Consider the following 20,353-nt stretch of genomic DNA (forward strand, 5'->3'; position numbering starts at 1 on the left):
ATGAGAGATGCCCTCTCAAAAAAAAAAAAATATATATATATATATATATATATATATATATATATATCTTCTTGTTTCTAAAGCAGCACTTTCTCTGTCCCAGCATGATGTTTTCATCATTGATTCCTTATATAATAACAATTATCTGCATTATCTAGGTGTGCTCACTCGTCCCTAGGAACCTGTTGATTTAAGTGCTACCATCACGGGAAGAGGCTCACACTCTGTCTCCCAGCTGCCAATGAATGCAAGCGGAGATCCAGCCAGGCTTGTCTGTAGAGACAAGTGACTGGCATGGGTCTGACTGCTGGGCAACACACACTCACAGCTCACAGCACAGCAGTCAGGATGAGGGAGGAAAGCTCAGAGAGGTGACTAGCTCTTGCCCCACCTCAGATCCTGGAGGCTGCTGGGCAGAGCCCCACCAAAGACTGTGACAAATCACACCACACACCTATGGATGGAACCCACTGAGACCTGGTGCTGAGCCAGACCTCTTTGCTCCAGCTCCAAGATGGCACTGGGTCACTGTCCACCCATCAGCCCAACTTTTTGGATCTATCTTTTGAGGGCAGCGGAGAATCCCAGCTTGGATCTTATTTTTGAGTTGTTAATTCAGGTAACAGGAAAAGCAGTTGCAACCCTCATCTGAAAGTTTCATATTGCCTTTATTATTTAAGTTGGGATATCCTGTTCTGTGTATACACAAGGTGCTGATAAGTCTTATATACACACTGAAAAGTCAGAAGGAAGAAGTTCCCCCAAATATTTCACAAGCCTCCTAACTAGCTGCAGACCCTCCCCACACCCCCCAAAATATGCTAGATTTTGAATTAGGGAATTTAGGACTTTTTTCTTTCCCAAGGAACAACTTTCTCACCACCCTTGGTATAAATAGTACTCTGAAAAATAATGGTAACAACAGACAAACAAAAAACTAACCAATTTGGGAAAGCAGTAAGTCTGAAAAAATCCTTTTCTTCCTTCTAAAGAATGTGTTTGTGTGTATGCATGCTATTTCCTTAAATCATAAATAGGATAACATTATACATTCTATCCTGCAACATTTTTTTCTCTTTTTTGTCTCTGATTTTACAGCTCTTGTTTCTTTTATCTCTCACATTATCTTTGCCTACATCCACCCTCCCTTTTCTTCCATTTTTGTTCTGTTGTGAAAGAACAAATATACCTCTGTGTTCAGAGAGGCAGCCTCAAAAACATTCTGTATGATGGGAACAAATATTGTTTAGTCATTAAGAGCACAGATCCTGGAACCAGACTGGTTGGGGTTGATTCCCAGCTCTACCACTCACCTAGGCAGGTTACTTGACCTCCCTGTCTCTGAGTTTCCCTACCTGTGAAGTGGTGGTACAGATAATAAGAGTACTACTCCATGGGGATGTGGAATAAATTAAAGGAGATCATATGAAAGCAGTTAGAGCAAATGCCTGGTACCTGGTAAGTGCTCAGTATATTTAGTTCTTATTTACTAAGAGCCTCTCTTTCAAAGGTGCATGTTTTAAAATACAGTAGTTTCTCTTTCTGGCTATCTTCTTTTGTTACCATAACCCCTTCTTTTTCTCCTCTTCCTCTGCCTATAGGCTCCTTCTTGCTCTTTTCCTTCCTCTTCCTGCTGCCATAAATTCTTCTCCTCTTCCTTCTCTCACATGTCTGTGCTTTTCCCGTTTCCTGTAGCAGCAAAAATAGGACACAACAAGCCGTAAGGAGTGTCACCCCCATCCAAAGCCTCTGCCACACTTTGGGCCAGCCACCATTTCAGCCTGCCCAGCTCAGGCTCTGAATCAGATTGCTTCCTTGGCTAGAGACACACCATCATGGGGACACCATGTCCAGCAGCCACAGACACGACTCACCAGGGTCTGAGAGACTCATTCCTGAGCTCCTGAGTTACTATGGGGCTGGGGACTGGAACATATGTTTTCAAAGACTTGATTGCCTTCTTGAGCATTAGGGAAGGGAAGAGGAACATGTTAAGACCAATAAGGCCCAGAGAAGGCATTCTATAAATATCTGTAAAATCAGTGAGTAGCAACTGAAGGAAGAGCAACCGAGGAAGAGGTTTCAGGTCTCTACTGCTGCTAACTGAACCACCCCCAAGCTGGTGGTATGGAACAGCAACAGCCACCGACTGTTATTACTGCTGTTCTCTCATGGTTCTGCGAGTTGGCTGGGCTCAGTTAGGAGGTTCCCAGTTGAGTTCTTTCATGCGGTTGAAGTCAGATGGTGAGTAGGGCTACAGTCTTCTCGAAGGCCCCTCTCTTGTGTCTGCGGACTGGCGCAGTTGCTGCCTGTCAGCTGGGACTCGGCAGGGCTGTTGGCCAGAACACGCATACAGCTCTTCGTGCAGTGTGGGCTTCCGCACAGCATGGGTCTCAGTTCCAAGGGTGAGTGTCCCTAGAGAGAACCAGGAAAAAACTGTATTGCTGTTTTCAACCTAGCCATTGCCCTGCCCCAGTCAATTCCATGGAGGTGGATCACTAAGGCCAGCCCAGCCCCTATTGCAGAGAAGTGGGGTTACAAACCAGCTCTTGATAGCAGGAGTGTCAAAGAATTTGATTTTTAAAGACATTTTTTAAAAACCACCACAGCCTTCAAGTTCTGCAGTGCCTTGGAATGCTGGGAGTATGCCAGCTAGGGGCATGGTGTTTCTATAATTAAAGGAATACCAGACAGGAGCCACATTCACTTCTTTGCAGCTGTATTCACAGGGCCTGATCACGCCTTCCTCAGAGCTCTCCAAGCAGCCTGCCTTTTGGGTCTAAGGCTCAGAGAGTAGGGGGATGAGTCAAGCATAAACCACCTGTAGTCCCGTGATCTTCCTCGGCAGTCTGCTGGATAATTGTAGCAGCGTTTACCATCTTCACTGAGCATTTACCATCCCTCCCTTCTAAGGATCATTCCAGACAGGAATTCCAGGATCTGCTAGATCATTCCATGCCAGGGCTAGAAGAACCCACAAAAAAATGGGCACATATAAGCCAACCAAGCTTTTTATTTCCTTTCTCCCTGATCCCGTGACCAGTGAAGTTAGAAGTTAGCTGAATGGAGAGAGTGAAAACAGGGAAATTAATTATACTAAGTCACACAGAGACAGTATGTTGGAAGCACAAGCTTCCAAAAAGACTGCTCTAATCCTTGCTCTGCTATTTACTGTCTGTACGCAAAGCAAATCATCTATCCTCTCAGCCTCCCCAACTATAAAATGGGAATGATAATAATAAGATCCACTTCATAAGGTTGTCAAGGATTCAAAAAATGATGCACAAAGAGTCAGTAAATTTAGGCCTACAAACTCAGTTGTAAGATGTAACATTAAAAAATACTTATACCTCGATTTAATATCTGATCAGCCCTTCTTCTGCCAAGATGGTCATTCTAGGGGCCTTCCTGCCATGGGGTTGCACTGAGAACCTTGCAGAGTGCCCAGGCCCTGTGTATGGTGTGCATATATATGTGTGTGTATGTGTTCTTTTTCTATCAGTAACCATCAGTCCACACAAGTGACAGCTGAGGTGTCTCCTGTCCCTGTCCCTCTGCACTCTGAAGCGCCTACACCGTTCTTCAAGCAGAAGAATCTTTTGCCAAGGTTTCCTATTGGCTGTCTGCCAAGGTGCACAGTGCAGCCATTCCTTTCTAGAGTCTTGCTGCCTCCCAGCGCTGGTGCCAAAACATAAGGTGCTTTCCTCCACTTCTCTAGGACTTGCTGGCCTCCCTCCTCCCCACCTACCTGGGAGGAAATCTGTGTTTCAGGCTGTAGTATAATATCAGCTTTCCCCTCTATTTCTCCAAGACACCACACTATCTTGGTAGTTCTTAAAGTTCATGGCCCACAAACCTTTAAAGGGGTTGGAGAAATCGAAAGTATTTTTATAATTACAGTAATATGTTACTTGTCCTTTGACCCTGTCCATTTATCAATGATGTGGTATTTGCCTCAATGATACAAAAACAATGGTGGGCGAGCCTGCTGGTGTTGTGGCCCTAACCAAGAGAGCGGCCCTGAAGGGGTCCAGAATATGCCACTGAAGCATAAAAATTATTTTGAGCAGAAGGCATCTGAGCCCCTGAAATGCCTTATCTGCCTAAAAGTAAGGCCTCCCAAAAGAACTCAATTACCTTAAATCCCCACCCCTGGAGCACACAGGGAAGACTGAGCCTTACTACTGGAGAGAAGTCTTCACACCACACCTAAACAGACCCACTCCTAAAGGGCTATGTACCTTTCCAAAACATCCCTTGTTTCCCCCAAGGACCCCTCTTCCACCTCCCCTTATTATGAAGTCAGTCATTTTCCTGTGAAGACCTGGATCCCTCTCTCCTTCCCCTAATAAGGGGGTCTAAAAAGCTCCCAATTCTAGCCACCTCTTTGAGTCACCCTTTTTTGTGTATGTGAACTGCAGTGTGTCCCTGAATAAAAATCTGTCTTTTCTCTTGCTGATCTATCTTTTGTCTGTTTAATTCGCAAGCTTCCAAGAGGTGAATCTAAGGGTACATGAAAAGCTTTTCCTTCCAAATAAACACCAAACTACAATAATAGTTATTCTCTACTGCCCCACACATACAGTAAAAAACAAGACAGTTTCACTAAAGAATATGGTAAAGCAGTAAAAAAATATTAGCTCGACTAAATATTGATCCCCATATGCACATTTTTTAAATACTCTGGTGAAATGGCAAAAACATATAATATGCTTGTATTACATATAGTAGCAACAAGGCATTTACATGATTGGATTGTGAGATAAACTAGCTGCTTTTTTTTTCATGGAAAACCATTTTAATTAAAAGAACCACAGACAAAACCATCTTATTAAGACTTTAGCATTAGGCTGGCATTTTCTAGAAATAAACAAAGTGAGGCTGCTACTTAAACATAAATTAATCAATAAACAGCATTTGCCCTCAATGATAGAATTTGGAATTTTGTAAAACTTGTACCTGCCATCATGAGTTTGATATCTTTCCAACATATTAATGACTCTTCTGATGAAATTGATGTTGAAAGTAACAAATATAAAGCTGATACTAAATAATGAAAGATGTTACCATTTGGGAGATCTGTGTAACACCATGAGCCAGTATTTTCTGCATGGCCAGTGGATGATGTTATAAAATTAAGCATGGGTAGAAATTTCATTCAAAGTGCAATGCAGATCAAAGATTTGAATGTAATGGAATAACAAAAAGTCACTTCTGTGGTTTTGGATTCCACACTGCAGCTATTTCTATAAAGAAATGACCACTTGTTAAGTTTTTGTGTTCTATCTGTTGGGTCCATGCAATCGACCTCCAAATAACCGGGAGATGCGTGGATGCAAAAGCAAGAGCATTTATTGGGTAGCCAGCATGCTGGGGTCTCACACTCACAGGTTGAGACCCCAAAGTACAAGTTCACTCTTCTTTTATACATAGGAATGGGGTCGTGTGTAGAACGGGCCGTGGGCAGAATGGCCTGTGCACAGAGCGGGCCATGTGCAGACCGGGCCGTGCGCAGAGCGGGCCATGTGCAGAGGCAGAACAGGCCATGCGCAGAGCGGGCCGTGCGCACAACGGACGGCGTGCAGAGCAGAACAGGCCGTGCGCAGAATGGACCGTGTGCAGACCGGGCCCAGATATGACCTGACCCTCACCACAACCAACCCGCTCACCAACCACCTGGACCGGTTCTCTCCAGGTGGAGCAACACTCACAACCACCAGGTGGGCAAACCATCCACCTTCCACTAGCCGGGAGCATCTGGCCAGCCCTGGCAACTGTGTTGGCCAAATCCCTGCAACTCCTGCAACCTCCCCCCGATGTGACCCATCTCTCACAAAACAAAGTCACCTACAAAATGGGGCAGCATTAGTCAGAACTCTTCATTTCCCCCTTGAGTTTTAGTCTACTTCAAATCTTTTAAGAAACGGAATAGGGTCTTCCTTACTCAAGGGCCTGTACTGAGATCTAAGGACCATAAGTTGGATGCTGGAGATCTGTTTCTGTAGAAATTTGAGGAGGGCAGTGATAAGGCAGGGGCTACATGTAAGAGCCAGTATCAGAAGTAAGAGGGGACCTGTTACTGCTGATAATAAAGTTGTCAGCCATGGGGACCAACTGAAAAGGCGTCTTGGACCTGATACAAAGCTTGTAGGGAGGACAGAAAGTTTTTATCATTTTGCTCAGTTAACAGATCAGCTCGCAAATTGGAAAGGATCAGGGGAGGCCTGCTAAACAGGATTTCAAACGGGGTTATGCCCAATCTATAGGGAGTGTTCCTGACCCTGAACAGAACGAAGGGGAGGAGAGTCACCCAGTTACCACCAGTTTCTAGGGTTAATTTGGTTAAAATCTCTTTAATGGTCTAATTCATCCTTTCTACTTGACCTGAGCTTTGGGGATGATATGCACAGTGTAGCTTCCAATTAGTCCCCAATATATGATTCAGCCCTTGTGTTACCTGAGAGACGAAAGCTGGTCCATTGTCTGACCCAATAAAAGAAGGAAGGCTATACCTTGGAATAATGTCTTCTAGGAATTTCTTGGCAACTACTACAGCAGTAGTTTCTCTTTTGGTTGGAAAGGCTTCTACCCATCTGGAAAAGGTATCTACTTAGTTTGGCAAAGCCAGGAATCCAGAGGTGGCAGAACTCCGCTGTCCCCAAGAACTCTCTGACAGACCGTCTACAGTCTGGCCTTGGTAGCTGCAAAATAGTCTCTTTTCTGGCCTGGGATAGCCATCGGCATCCCCCGTTGAGTTTGTATCCCAAGTAGGTGACTTCTTCTAAACAGAGTTGAGCTTTTTTAGCAGACACTCAGTACTCTTGTTTTCCTAGTGTCATAAGTAAATCTTTAGTGGCTGCCTGACATTCTGTTTCCGTCCGGACAGCTATTAGTAAATCATCTACATATTGAAGCAAGCTCACCTCTGGGTGGAAACGCCGGTACTCACTCAGATCTTCATGGAGGGCCTCGTCGAAGATGGTCAGTGAGTCCTTGAATCCCTGAGGCAACCTGGTCCATGTTAGTTGACCATTCAGTCTGTCCTCCAGATCTCTCCATTCAAAAGCAAACAGTGGTTGACTCAAGGCGGCTAGCGGTAAGCTTTGTTTCTTGGGTGATCGGGTACCACCGCACACGGACAGGGGTGGCAGTGGCCTTTAGTTGGACCACTATCCGTACCCGATGCTTTGCACATCTGATGCCTTCCATCTTGGCCCATACTTCCGGGATCTCTTTTAGCTACTTATGGAGGAGCTCATAGTTGTCTTTTTCTCTTCTCAGGCTAGTGTAAAGTCTATGGTTATCACTAAGCGATAAGGTAAGAATGCTGACGGGGGCTCCACTCTGGTTGTTCACAGAAACCGAGTCACCCTCAAAGTAGATGTGGGCTTTCACCTTGGATAGCAAATCCCTCCCCAGAAGTGAGTAGGGGCACTCAGGGATAACCATGAATGAGTGGGATACCCATCCCAGTTTTAGGTCTATGGGTCTTCGAGTAGTCCATGAATATTGGTTAGATCTTGTGGCTCCCTGTACCCAGGACTGTTTGGGAGAAAGGGGCCCCATGGGGTTCTTAAGGATTGAATGTTCTGCTCCAGTGTCGACCATAAAAGTCACTGGCTTCCCCTCCACATTCAGGGTTACCCAAGGTTTGGGGAGAGGGGCCGAACCCCATCCCCCTCAGTCATCTAAGCCTTCTGTCTGGAGGACCTTGGGTTGTTCCCTGGCTTCTCTCTTGGGGCATTCATTTTTCCAGTGGCCTCTCTTTTTGCAGTAGGCACACTGGTCTCTCTGCAGTGGGTTCTGGCCCTTGGGGGAGTATTTGGGATCTCGAGGTCCCCATTGTTCAGTCAGCCTTTTTAATTCTCGGTTCCAGGCAGGACCTTCTAACAAATTAGCCAACAAAATCTTAGCCAACCCATGGATCTGTTGCTCTTCTGGGGTGTCTCAGTTATTGAACACTTCTCAGCCACTGCCAAAAGTTTGGCTAGCCTTTTTTCCTCAAAACCTTCTAATCTTTGTAATTTCCACCTTATGTCTGGGGCTGATTGATTAACAAAGGCCAAACTTACCGCGGACCGGTTTTCAGCAGCTTCTGGGTCCAGGGGAGTATAGGTCCTCTAGGCTTCCAGCAGTCTCTCAAGGAAAGCTCCAGGAGGTTCTGTGGGCTCCTGTTTCACCTGACTTAATTTAGGCAAATTGGTGGGATGGTGTGCTGCTGCCCAGAGACACCCCCATCAGAATCTGGCGGTAGACAGTGAGCCTCTCTTTACCTTCATCCATATTGAAGTCCCAGTCAGGCCTACTCGAGGGGAATCTGATGTTTATAATATCTAAATCCATAGTTGGTCTCCCATCAATCCCTGGGACTAGTTTCTGGGCTTCAGTCAGGACTCTCTCTCTCTCTCTTCAGTAGTGAAGAGAACCTGGTCGGGGTGCCCAGGACGTCTATATACAAGGTCTTTGACCCTGAAAATGGTGGGGAGATCAAACGTGCCCTCCTCAGGCCACCCAACTCTGAACTTAGGCCATTCATTTCTGCAAAAGATAGAAAGTTTACCCTTTTTGACACCAGACCAAGATTTTTAGCCTGGGTTTGAAAGTCACTGAGGCGAGATACGAAGATAGACAGAGGAGTAGAGGGAGTAGATTGCGACTGGCCCATGCCGAAGAGAAACAAGAAGACAAGATAGACAAATATGAGTACACATACAGAGAACACAATGTTAGGGCGCCTTTTTCCAAAAAGAAACCAGACAAAGAGGCACAGCTTCTCCCGTAAAAGGGCTCCATCAGGGAGTGACCTCCCGTCTCCCACCAGACTAAAAAATAAAAGTCCAAAAAACAGAAGTGAGCGAGGGACATCTCCGTGCTCACCAAGGTGCAGGGAAAAATAGTGCATGCACCTAGTCCCCGGACCGCCAGATCAGGTTTCCACCAATAAACGACACAAATACAAAGACACACGGCACATAAACAGGCAATCAAACACTGCAGTCACACTCACACTTACCCACACGGTCGCCGGTTATGGGAGCTCGAGCCCGGACGAGCCCCCAAATGTTGGGTCCATGCAATCGACCTCCAAATAACCGGGAGATGCATGGATGCAAAAGCAAGAGCGTTTACTGGGGAGCCAGCATGCTGGGGTCTCACACTCACAGGTGGAGACCCCAAAGTACAAGTTCATTCTTCTTTTATACATAGGAATGGGGTCATGTGTAGAGTGGGCCGTGTGCAGAGCAGAAAGGGCGGTGCGCAGACCAGGCCATGCACAGAGCGGGCCATGCACACAACGGACCGTGTGCAGAGCAGAACGGGCCATGCGCAGACTGGGCCCAGATATGACCTGACCATCACCACAACCAACCCGCTCACCAACCACCTGGACCGGTTCTCTCCAGGTGGAGCAACACTCACAACCACCAGGTGGGCAAACCATCCACCTTCCACTAGCCGGGAGCATCTGGCCAGCCCTGGCAACTGTGTTGGCCAAATCCCTGCAACTCCTGCAACCTCCCCCTGATGTGACCCATCTCCACAAAACAAAGTCACCTACAAAATGGAGCATCATTAGTCAGGACTCTTCACTCTCCAAAAAGAATATCCACGAATTACCTGAAGAGTCTTTTAAAATTCTACTCCTATTTTCAATCACGTATCTGTATAAGACTGGATTTTCTTCATATGCTTCAAAACAAGTCACAACAGATTGAATACGGAAGATGAGAATCCAGTTATTTATAGTTTTTTATTAAACAATGTTTTTTATTACATTTAATGAATAAATACTTAAAATATTTTCTTAGTTTCAATTTATAACTTGGTAAATATTGACATATTTTTGGTTCTGAATAAAATACTTAAGAATATAGATTCCTAAGACAAAAAAAGTTTGAGAAGCACTGCTCTAGCTATTCTTGTTCATCTATTTCTACTTTTACCTTCATAAACACTGCAAGTTTTTCTAGAGACTTAAGGTAAGCAAAAAAACAGAGAAAAGGTTAGGGCACTTTTATTATCTGCCCTGATACTTACCTTCTCTAAAGCAAAAAATTGACTGCCTGATGTGAATGGGAAAGGAAAGCGGAAGAAAGAGAAGAGCCAGTGTCTCAGGATACCCAGCACACATGCAAAGCCTTCTGCAAGGTGTCCACTCCAGCAGCACTCAGTGAGGCTGCAAACGCTTTCATCTCCATCTTCATCAGTACTATTTCCTCTTGTCCATGTTTCTCTCGGTATTTACATGCCAATGATTTTTACGTATACAAATTCGCATTCTACAGACTTTTAAATTCAGGTCTTTCTATTTCTTTGTGTTTCAAAATACTGTCACCTCCCCAGACAAAGTGGGGGCCAGGATGCTTGTAAATAGATTGCTCTCACAGAAATGTTTCCTCTTTTTTTTTTTGAGAGGGCATCTCTCATATTTATTGATCAAATGGTTGTTAACAACAATAAAATTACATGGTGAACAGTACAAGGGCAGTCATCACAGAAACTTTCAGTTTTGATCACGCATCATGAACTATAAACAATCAAGTCAGATATGATTATTTGTTTGATTTTTATACTTGATTTATATGTGAATCCTACATTTCTCCCTTATTATTGTTATTATTATTTTTTAAATAAAATACTGAAGTGGTAGGTAGATGCAAGATAAAGGTAGAAAACATAATTTAGTGCTGTAAAAGGGCAAATGTAGATGATCAGGTCTGTGCCTATAGACTAAGTATTAATCCAAGCTAGACAAGGGCAACAAAACAACCACGGATGCAGAAGATTTCTCTCAAAACAGGGGGGGTCAGGTTCTAAGCCTCACCTCTGTTGATCCCCAATTTCTCACCTGATGGCCCCCCTTGCGACTGTGCCTGTCTTAGGTTGTTCCTCCCTTGAGGAATCTTACCTGTCTCTGGCTAACCAGTCATCTTCCGGGGCCATACAGGAAAATGTAAAGTTGGTAAGTGAGAGAGAAGCAATATTCTTTGAAAAGGTTAGCTTTTTACTGCTTTGCAGATTTATGCCCTGTGGCTTCTATGCCCAGCATTTGTCTTGAGGTATCTTTACCACTTGGAAGAATTATGATACTCGGTAATTTTCGATATGAGGCACGAATTCTACTAAAGGGTTGTAATTAGGAAGGAAGAAGAAAAGCTATAGAAGTAGCAGATGGAAGAAAACATGGGAAGATTGATTATTTCTTTGACATATCTTCTCATAGAGTAACATAAGCATGTATGGGTTTTAACAAACTACTAATTAAATTGCGTACACACATTAACAGAATAGGAATACAGATACATAACAAAAGCAGACCTACAATTACCAGCCATATCCAGTGAAACCAAGAAAACCACGTAGGTACCCTAGGCATTTGTGAAAACTTATCAATGATATGATGGATATTGTCTAACTGAATTTGAATAGTTTGAGAAAAATCAGACAAATTAAAACAACACATTCCTGGGAACTGTTCACATCCCATATATTCTTTTAACAGTAGATAGTCTATAGTCGCACGATTTTGGAGCACTGCAACTTGCACTTCTCCTAATTCTTGGTTGAGTTCTGACAGTATAGATGCAGTCAAATTTGTTGTTTTACTGTATGCACAGGCCAGCTTAGATATCTCCTTCTTCATTCCAATGGCAAGTCCAGGAACCAGTGGGATGAATGCAGCCACAACTGCAACAGCATCAGCATGGTTTTTTTTTTTTTTGGATAATTATTTTTTATTGAAGGGTAGTTGACACACAGTATTACATTAGTTTCAGGTGTACAACACAGTGATTCAGCATTTATATACATGATAATTCTAGGTACCAGCTATCACCATACCAAGTTGTTACAATATTTTGACTATATTCCTTATGCTATACATTACATCCCGGTTACTTATTTATTTTACAATTGGAAGTGCGTATATATATATTTGTGAGGGCATCTTTCGTATTTATTGATCAAATGGTTGTTAACAACAATAAAATTCTGTATAGGAGGGGGTCAATGCTCAAAACAGCGTCAGCATCTTTGTTGAAGTTTTTTGATGATCATCTTCCGGAACGACTCTTCCAGAGAATGTTGATGTTGGAAGTTCTTCATATAGTATCTTAATTTGTTTTCTAGGTGGCCAAATTAGGCTTTGATCCTCTGTATAAACACAAATAAACCCTTTGCCCACACTTTGATATGACCTTTATACCATTGTGAAGAACCTATTGGAGATCACCACACAGGAACTGCTTTTTTTTTTTAAGAGAAAAGAATATTATCAGAAAAATGTACTTCCATAGCTGATCATCTGACACCCTTTAAAAGATCAAAATTAAGGATATGTAAAGCATGCATTAATTGTTGATTTGCAGTTAGGTTTATCCTATCAGGGAGTAATCCCCTTTTCTTTCCCTCTTTTTTTTTTTTGTTATCATTAATCTACAATTACATGAAGAATATTATGAAATGTTTCCTCTTTTATCCCTAGTGAGAGTTAAACTCTGAGGCTATTATTTCTTTGAAAGTCTTTTAAATCATGGTTAAGCAGAAAGACTGAGCTAGAAATAAATGAAAGCCAGAAAGTCGCAGGGCAAGGAAGGGTTCACTACACGACCTCTCAAGATTTCCCACCATACAGTGAACAAGAGGATTCTCATCTTGAAAGCTCACAATGGAGGAACAACTATTAGAAATTTGACTTCCTGTTACAACTTCATTGGAATTTAGAAGTGGACCCAGCAGATCTCTGAACCACAGGGAGCATGTGGGAATTAAAATGTGGCTTTGAAACTGCAGAGGTTTCTGACTGTCCTTTCTTGTTTGTGTGATGTTAGCAGAAGGTTGGCTCTCCAAGCCTTGGTTTTCTGTTCACTGTAAATTCCACATGGCTCAATTTCACATTGAAAGGAACAAAGTCCAGTAACCAAATTCTTTCAAGAGGAATTCCCAGGTTTACCTGCTTTTTTCAAAGCAGGAGATCCAATTTGTCATCCTCAGCAATACTTGAAATCCTCTTTTTCCTTCTTTCTCACTCCCCAGAAGCTGCTACACAGCCCACTCTCCAAACCTTCCCAAATCATTCCTCACCCCTAGCCTACCTGCCTAGCGGTTTATTTCTATCTTCTTTCTTCCTCTTCATTCCTTTTAATTCTTTATTATGTATATTATTAAAGATTTTATGTTCTCTCCACTTTGCCCTTAGCCTGTGTGGAGAAAATGGAAATTCCTGGCCAGGTTTCCCACCTGGCCTTAATACGCCCATTGTGTACACACACACACATGCATATATGAGCCTGTTTGCACATCTATGGGATGTTTACCAGGGACAGAGGGCTAGTCAGTCAAGGGAGTACCGGCTCAAGGGAGGGGTGGAGAGGAAACACCCATTCTCTCCTCTCCTCAGTTCCTGGTACATAATTGGTCAGGCGACCACCAGTCACCAGAGACCCACCCACAGGGTTCCTCAAAGTGCAAGGGTGGGGAGGTAGAGGACTGTGAGAGCTGGGAGAGAGTGGTACAGGCGTGGGAGCAGGGAGTTCGGGGAGCAGAGAAGGGAAGCCTAGAGGGAGAGTGGGGAGTAAAGGGAGGCTGACAGAGGGCAGCCGCGGAGCACCGGTGCTAAGAGGATTATGCCTGTGCTGGGGGGTAGGAGAGAGCAGCACCGGAGCCAGCCGCTTGTACTGACTGGGTGGTCGCTAGGGAAAGAAACGTGGTAGGAGCCCAGCCCTTTCTAAGAGCCCCAACTTCTTGCCTTTGCCTTTATTCAGTCTGATTGAATTCAGAAAGATCTTGACCAGGCAGGGAACCCCCTCCTTCCAGAGCAACAGCCTGCATTCTCCATAACAAAGGAGACCCTTCCAGTCACCCTCCTGCCCTGTTTTCCCCCTGCCTGGACTGATGCAGACTTTTCCTCTCCATTCTCTTAACTCCAAGTTATGTAAACCTAAGAACCAGAGTGGAAGGGAGAAAATTCTTTTTAGAAGTGAAAGAGAGAGAAGAAACTAAAGTGGAAAGGACAAAATTCTCTAGAAAGCAAAAAGGGAAGAACACTCACATTAATGAATCTTGTGTCCACATCAAGAGTTGTTGTAAAGATGCAATGAACCAAAATACAGTATCAGACATATAAAAGCACTTCTACGCATGTATGACTCCTCCCCTATTTCCTGATTCTCAATCCCAGCCATTCATTTGAAAGGGTTCAGAAAGAGCCTTCCCAGTAGGTGCCACTTGGCAGGTGGATTATTTTGAGCTGAAGTCAGTCAAGGTCCAAAAGACTCAGGAGGAACTTTCATCTCCCCCTTAACTGCCTAAATGAATTTAGAGTCCCTGGCCCAGGAAGAGAGCTATCACCAGAGATACGTCTAGGTGTGGCAATAGGCAGTACAGTTCAGGGAAAGAGCCAGGCTCTGGGAGAGTGAAGAAAAACTTGAGGCCAGTTTCTGTGGCCAGCTGGCAGAACAGGTTAAGTGAAAACAAACCAGATAGATTTTAGGAAAATAACTGATGGCAAAACAGAATGCAGTTTCTAACCAGTTCAAATCAGCTAGATTCAGGATAGGGAAAACGATAACCCACAGTCATCCCAAAGCTCATTATATGCTCTTTACATACTAAAAATCACACGCTTTGACACCATGACAGTTCTGAGGCAGACCATATCAGGACAAAAACAGGGCAAAGGTCCTTTCTCCTGCCCCCTCAAAACACCCTCTCTCTTCCACCTTCTGCTTAAATTCCAGCTATAAGATCCAGCTAAAAGATTACTGGACCCTAAATTCACCATACAGCTCACCTCGAGCACATTTGCACTCCCTCCTTGAGTGTGTACTTCTGTTTTATTAAACTATTAAACTACTCTTTGCTTACACCTGCTTGACCCACTCATGAATTCTTTCTCAATTGGAGTCAAGAACCCTCTCCCAGGTTGTGGTCTCACCTAGCATGCAGAGAGATCTCCCCAGATTAGATTTCCTGACAACAGGTGCAGTAAGCTCAGAGGAAGCTCAGCAGGGCCTGGAGATCAAATTCCTCTCCATGTCCTATTGTCTCTGGATGGCATGGCAAACATTAGTTTACCAAACATTTGTTCTTCCCATCTAACTGTTAACTGTCTTCCTCCCCAGTGATGTCTCAGACCCCTATCCCCTTCTTTCCTCAAGATGACATATAAGCCTCAATTGCCTGCCTGTCTCATATTTTTGTGGGGCTCCTGTGTGAACAAAATTAAATTTGTTTTTCTCCTGTTAGTCTGTCTTATGTCAATTTACCAGCCTAAGAACCTAGAACAGTAGAGGAAAAATTTTCCTCCCCAACACGTTCAATAAACATTTATCAAAAGCCTATTTTAGATGCTATAATAGCTTACAGTGAAAAAAGGATGATCCTTTAAGCAGAAGTTAAAATCAAGTCTGGAGACAGGAACACAAGTTTCAAGACTGCAGTTGTTCAAGCAAACTTATAGAACACTTAAATTAGGAAATGAAAAGCCCCAAGAATAGGAAAGACAATGAGTTGGTAGAATGGATTTGAACTTGACTGATGATTTGAGGTGGAAAGTGGAATGGAAAACAAAGCTGAATTTCTGGTTTATATAGCCTGGTTTGAGAAAAGACTAGAGAAGGAACTGGTTGGAAGAACTTTCACAATAGCCTACAATTGGACATGCTGTTCTGGAAATTTGGAAAGAGTGGTTAAGTTTATTCAACAAACTTCTGTTGCCCAACCATCCTACATGAGGAGGTGTGATAGGAATACAGTCTGTGTCCTAGTTTTCTCATTTGTAAGTAAGAATAGCAACATTTACCCAGCTCCTAAGTCTGGATACTGTACAGCCATGGAGGGACACTTGAGATCTTTGTGAGAGCCCCTGAGATTTCTAGTGGGTCTTGAATCCTTTTTGAATTTTGCCTATATAGATTGATGTCTTAGTGTAGGTTAATTCATACAGAATTGCTGATTTTGTACTATCTTGACCTACAAAAAAAGGCAGTTTCCCACGGTTTGCTTCAACCATGTTGTGTGATAACACTTTAGGAGGGAATTTTCTGATGGTCACATCATTTTCCAAATCTGTTGGAGTGGTTGTTGGTCCTAGAAGGATATCACCTAATTTTACTACTGAGCTTAAAGAGGCAGAGATGGTTTAAGACTTCATTTGCAATTTAGTAAGTATTATGATTATGAAAGATAGATTGCTATAAGAAAAAAATGTACTGTTTGTCTAAATTTTAAATTATAACACATTCATATTGTATTTTACAACTTATAAAGAGTTACTACCCACACTTTATCTTTTCCTTATAACTATGCTGTGAGATAAACAGTGCCAATCTAATTATTCCCATTTTACAGATGAGGAAACAGGCTAGGATAGATTGGTTGATCATGCATATTTTAAGTAGCAGTCAGGACTTGAATCCAGGGCTAGAGATCCACTTAGACAAATTAGAAATTATGACAGACAGATACCTAAGAATTTTTTGTAAGCAGCTAGATACTTTATGTTAATATGGAGGTATTTCTACCTTTGTGTTGAGTATATTTTGAAATTAATTTACTTTCATTGGTGGGAGAAGTAAAAAGGAGGACAGACATTCTTGTCAAGTAACTGCTTGTCAACCAGGCCTCATTCCTTTGTAGCATCTTCCTTAAGAAAAATGAGAGACTTAGGACTCTTTCCTTGACCCAATTTCCAGTCAGGCTCTTCTGAACCCTCTTCTCAACTAGGCCTTGACCTTTGGACTTCTGTGTCTGTTTTTCCATCACCTAATTTTAGAAAGAATCCTGCTAAGTCAGTTCAGAGAGTCCCCTACCCTTGATGTCTGAGCACCCAGGCCTGCCTTCAGCAAGAATCAAGTTGGTTTAACCAGGATCCCTGATGTTTCCTTTTAGTAATCTTCTATCTACTAACCCCACCTTCCCCTTGGCTATAAATCCTCATTCAATCATGCCGTATTTGGAACTGATTTCAATTTTTTACTGAGGTCTCTTTTCCCTTATTTCAGTAGTTACTGAATAAAATCTGTTTATACTGACTCAAGTACGGTCTGGTTCTGGTTTCCTTTAACAAGACATCCAGAAGTGATGTTGATTTCTGGTGTTCTTTTTATTATAATGGTGGACTCGATGACCAATTAAGGCACCAAAGCTCAACTGCTGTTTCCCTACAATCAACTGAAAATGTAACTTGCCCCAGAGAGACTTACAAGGGATTCCTGAGTGTTTTTCGATGGAGAAGGATAAGCCCTTTAAGACTCCGTACTATGTGATCACAGGGTAAAAGACTTTTACTGTAAAACCTCGAGTAAATCTCCATTCCTTTCTGAAGCTCAGTTTTTTCATTCATAGAAATAAGGACGTTTGATGAGCTCAACAGTGTTCTTTTGGTTTCAGATTTCCAAAGGAAAACTGGAGTTGGTTGGAGACAATAAGCACAGGGTTGCCAATTTTTAATTTCAATGGATAAGAACTTTTTAAAAAACAACATATCATTGACCATATCACCATCATTTTGTAAGAGATGAGATATGGTAAAACTAAAAAAAAGTGTGTTGGACGTAATCTCAGAAGATATTTCCCCCCCCAAAAAAGACAGTTATGAACCTTCTTCAGACGTTTTCACTAGAGACCAGAGGAAACTTGGTCATGGACTGGCTCAGATGAAAATGAGAGCTCCAAGGCCTCCCCTATATCACAGGGTTCAGATGGTACCCCCAAATAAGGTTTTTTGACATATTGAATATTTTAAGCTGAAGGAATTTGAGAAATGGTAGGTGCAGGAAAGACTCTTTGACCTCCCCCTTCTACCTGTGAGCAGGCATAGACTCTTCTGAGAGGTGCCCTCCCTTTGCTCAGAGGAAAGGAACATCCTTATCTCTGAAGAGGGAGAGATACCAAGGGGAATCTTCTCCAACAGGCCTTGTTAAGTTTTCCCCAGTTTACTAGCCTTGGCTCATACCCTTCCGTTATTTTACAGTTTTCCATGACTTCCCCCACTTCATCAAACCTAGGATAAAAACTCTCAGGCTTAACTCCATCAGATCTTTATTTCCTTATGAAGTCTCCCATGTCACGTAAAGCTTACATTAATAAATTTGTATGCTTTTCTCCTGTGATTGTCAATTTGATATTCAGTCTCCATCAGGGGCCTTAAAAGGGTTGAGAAAAAACCCTCTTATACTCACTTTTCCTCATTTACACCTTCTATTTCTTTATTACTAAGGGTCCAATGGATCCTGGTTAGATCTTTGATAATAATTCCATGAGTTTATCATCAACAAATGGAGAAGGTTTTTTTGTCCAAAGCATTTCACCAAAATTCAAGTATTGAGGAGAGGTGCCAGCTTCAAGATTAGAACTAGTATTAAAGAGATCCTTAAGGAAGTTTAGGGCTTGTGTATCCGATGACTTCTGTTCCTTTCTGTGATTCAAATATTTCAGCACTGTCTGGAGTTGGTGATCCTGTTTACAAAAGGATCTAGGCGTAGGAGTGTGTGTGTGTGTGTGTGTGTGTGTGTGTGTGTGTGTGTGTGTGTAGTCTGGCATGGAATAAAGTTTTTTTCAGGTAAAAAAGCCACTTATTGCGTTATCTTCTGCTTCCTCTCTCAGGAAACTTAAAAAATCCAAACAGCCTCTATTTTAATATGGATCCAGATCTGCTTGGAAATACGATTTCCTTGTGAGTTAGAGGCAAAAAATTTAGGAAGTAATTTGAATGTCATTTTCTTCATGAAGAGGGTTAACTCTGTTCTTTAACTTAAGTTATTTTGCTCTTAAAATTATTTTAAAAATTATATGTGCTTATTGCAGGACATTTAGAAAAGCATAAAATAAAGTAAAAATAACTCAGAATCCCACCACCTGGAGAAAACAGCCTTGAATATTTTAGTGTATATTCTTCCATTCTTTTTCTACAAATACGTATGCAATTTTCAAAACTGGGGTCAGACTTTACTGTTTTTAGTGCTCTTTTCAATTACAACATTGTGTGAGCAAAACATGATTTTTAATGATCATTTAATATCATTCTCCTATGAGAATACGATAATGTACTAAATCATTCTCTTGATTTTGCTTGTTTCAATTTTCCGATATTGTATAAAAAGGTATTCTTTACATTCCTGTTCATCTTTACTCATGTCCCTATTTTTTTCCTTAGAAGAAATTCCAGTAGCAGAATGATTGAATCAAAGGGTATGTATATTTGGAAAGATTTTGATACAAACTGCTCATCAAAGAGGACATTCCCACAAATAGTGTCCAAAAGTTCCCATTTTATTATATTTACTCAATGCTGAGTATTTTCATTATCCTAAATCTTGAGCAATTTAATGGCTGAATAATAGTATTTTATTTGCATTTCTTTGATTGCTAGTGGATTTAAACATTATTTTCATGTTTGTTGATCTCTTTGATTTCTTATTTTGTTAATCTTCTTTAATATTGCTTGTTTTCATCTACAGACATTTTACATTTTATGTAGTCAAAGCTGTTTACATTCACTTGCCTATTTTTTGACTTAGGCAAAAAAGGATTAGGTTTATATTAATCTATAATTGCTTATAAATATACATATTTCTGATTTTGAACAGGGTCTAGAATTTTCATTTTAAGGTTAAATAAAGTGGAAACCTTGCTTTATCTCAGCTTTAATCGGTGTTTCATCAATTAGTATGATGTTGTTATTGCTCTGGAATTCCTTAACTCCTGAACTATTACTTTTCTTATCATGTCTTTATTGTTTTTCTCCATAAATATTATTATTATTATTATTTTTTTTTTAGATAATTATTTTTTATTGAAGGGTAGTTGACACACAGTATTACATTACATTAGTTTCAGGTGTACAACACAGTGATTCAACATTTATATACATGATAATTCTAAGTACCAGCTATCACCATACCAAGTTGTTACAATATTTTGATTATATTCCTTAAGCTATACATTACATCCCGGTTGCTTATTTATTTTACAATTGGAAGTGTGTACTTTTTCTTGGTTGTTGTTGTTAGGGCATCTCTCATATTTATTGATCAAATGGTTGTTAACAACAATAAAATTCTGTATAGGGGAGTCAATGCTCAATGCACAATCATTAATCCACCCCAAGCCTAATTTTCGTCAGTCTCCAATCTTCTGAAGCATAACGAACAAGTTCTTACATGGAGAACAAATTCTTACATAGTGAATAAGTTACATCTCCATAAATATTATTAAGATCAATCTCATATTTTTGTATTTTAGAGACAAAACTGGACTCTGTGCAGATCATCAAGCTCCCAAATAAACATTAAAAATATATCTTGAATATGCAATTTTGGTTTAAGATGTCATTTTAATAGTCTCCATAAAA

Source organism: Manis pentadactyla, chromosome 11, assembly GCF_030020395.1.
Source record: "Manis pentadactyla isolate mManPen7 chromosome 11, mManPen7.hap1, whole genome shotgun sequence".
Taxonomy (NCBI): domain Eukaryota; kingdom Metazoa; phylum Chordata; class Mammalia; order Pholidota; family Manidae; genus Manis; species Manis pentadactyla.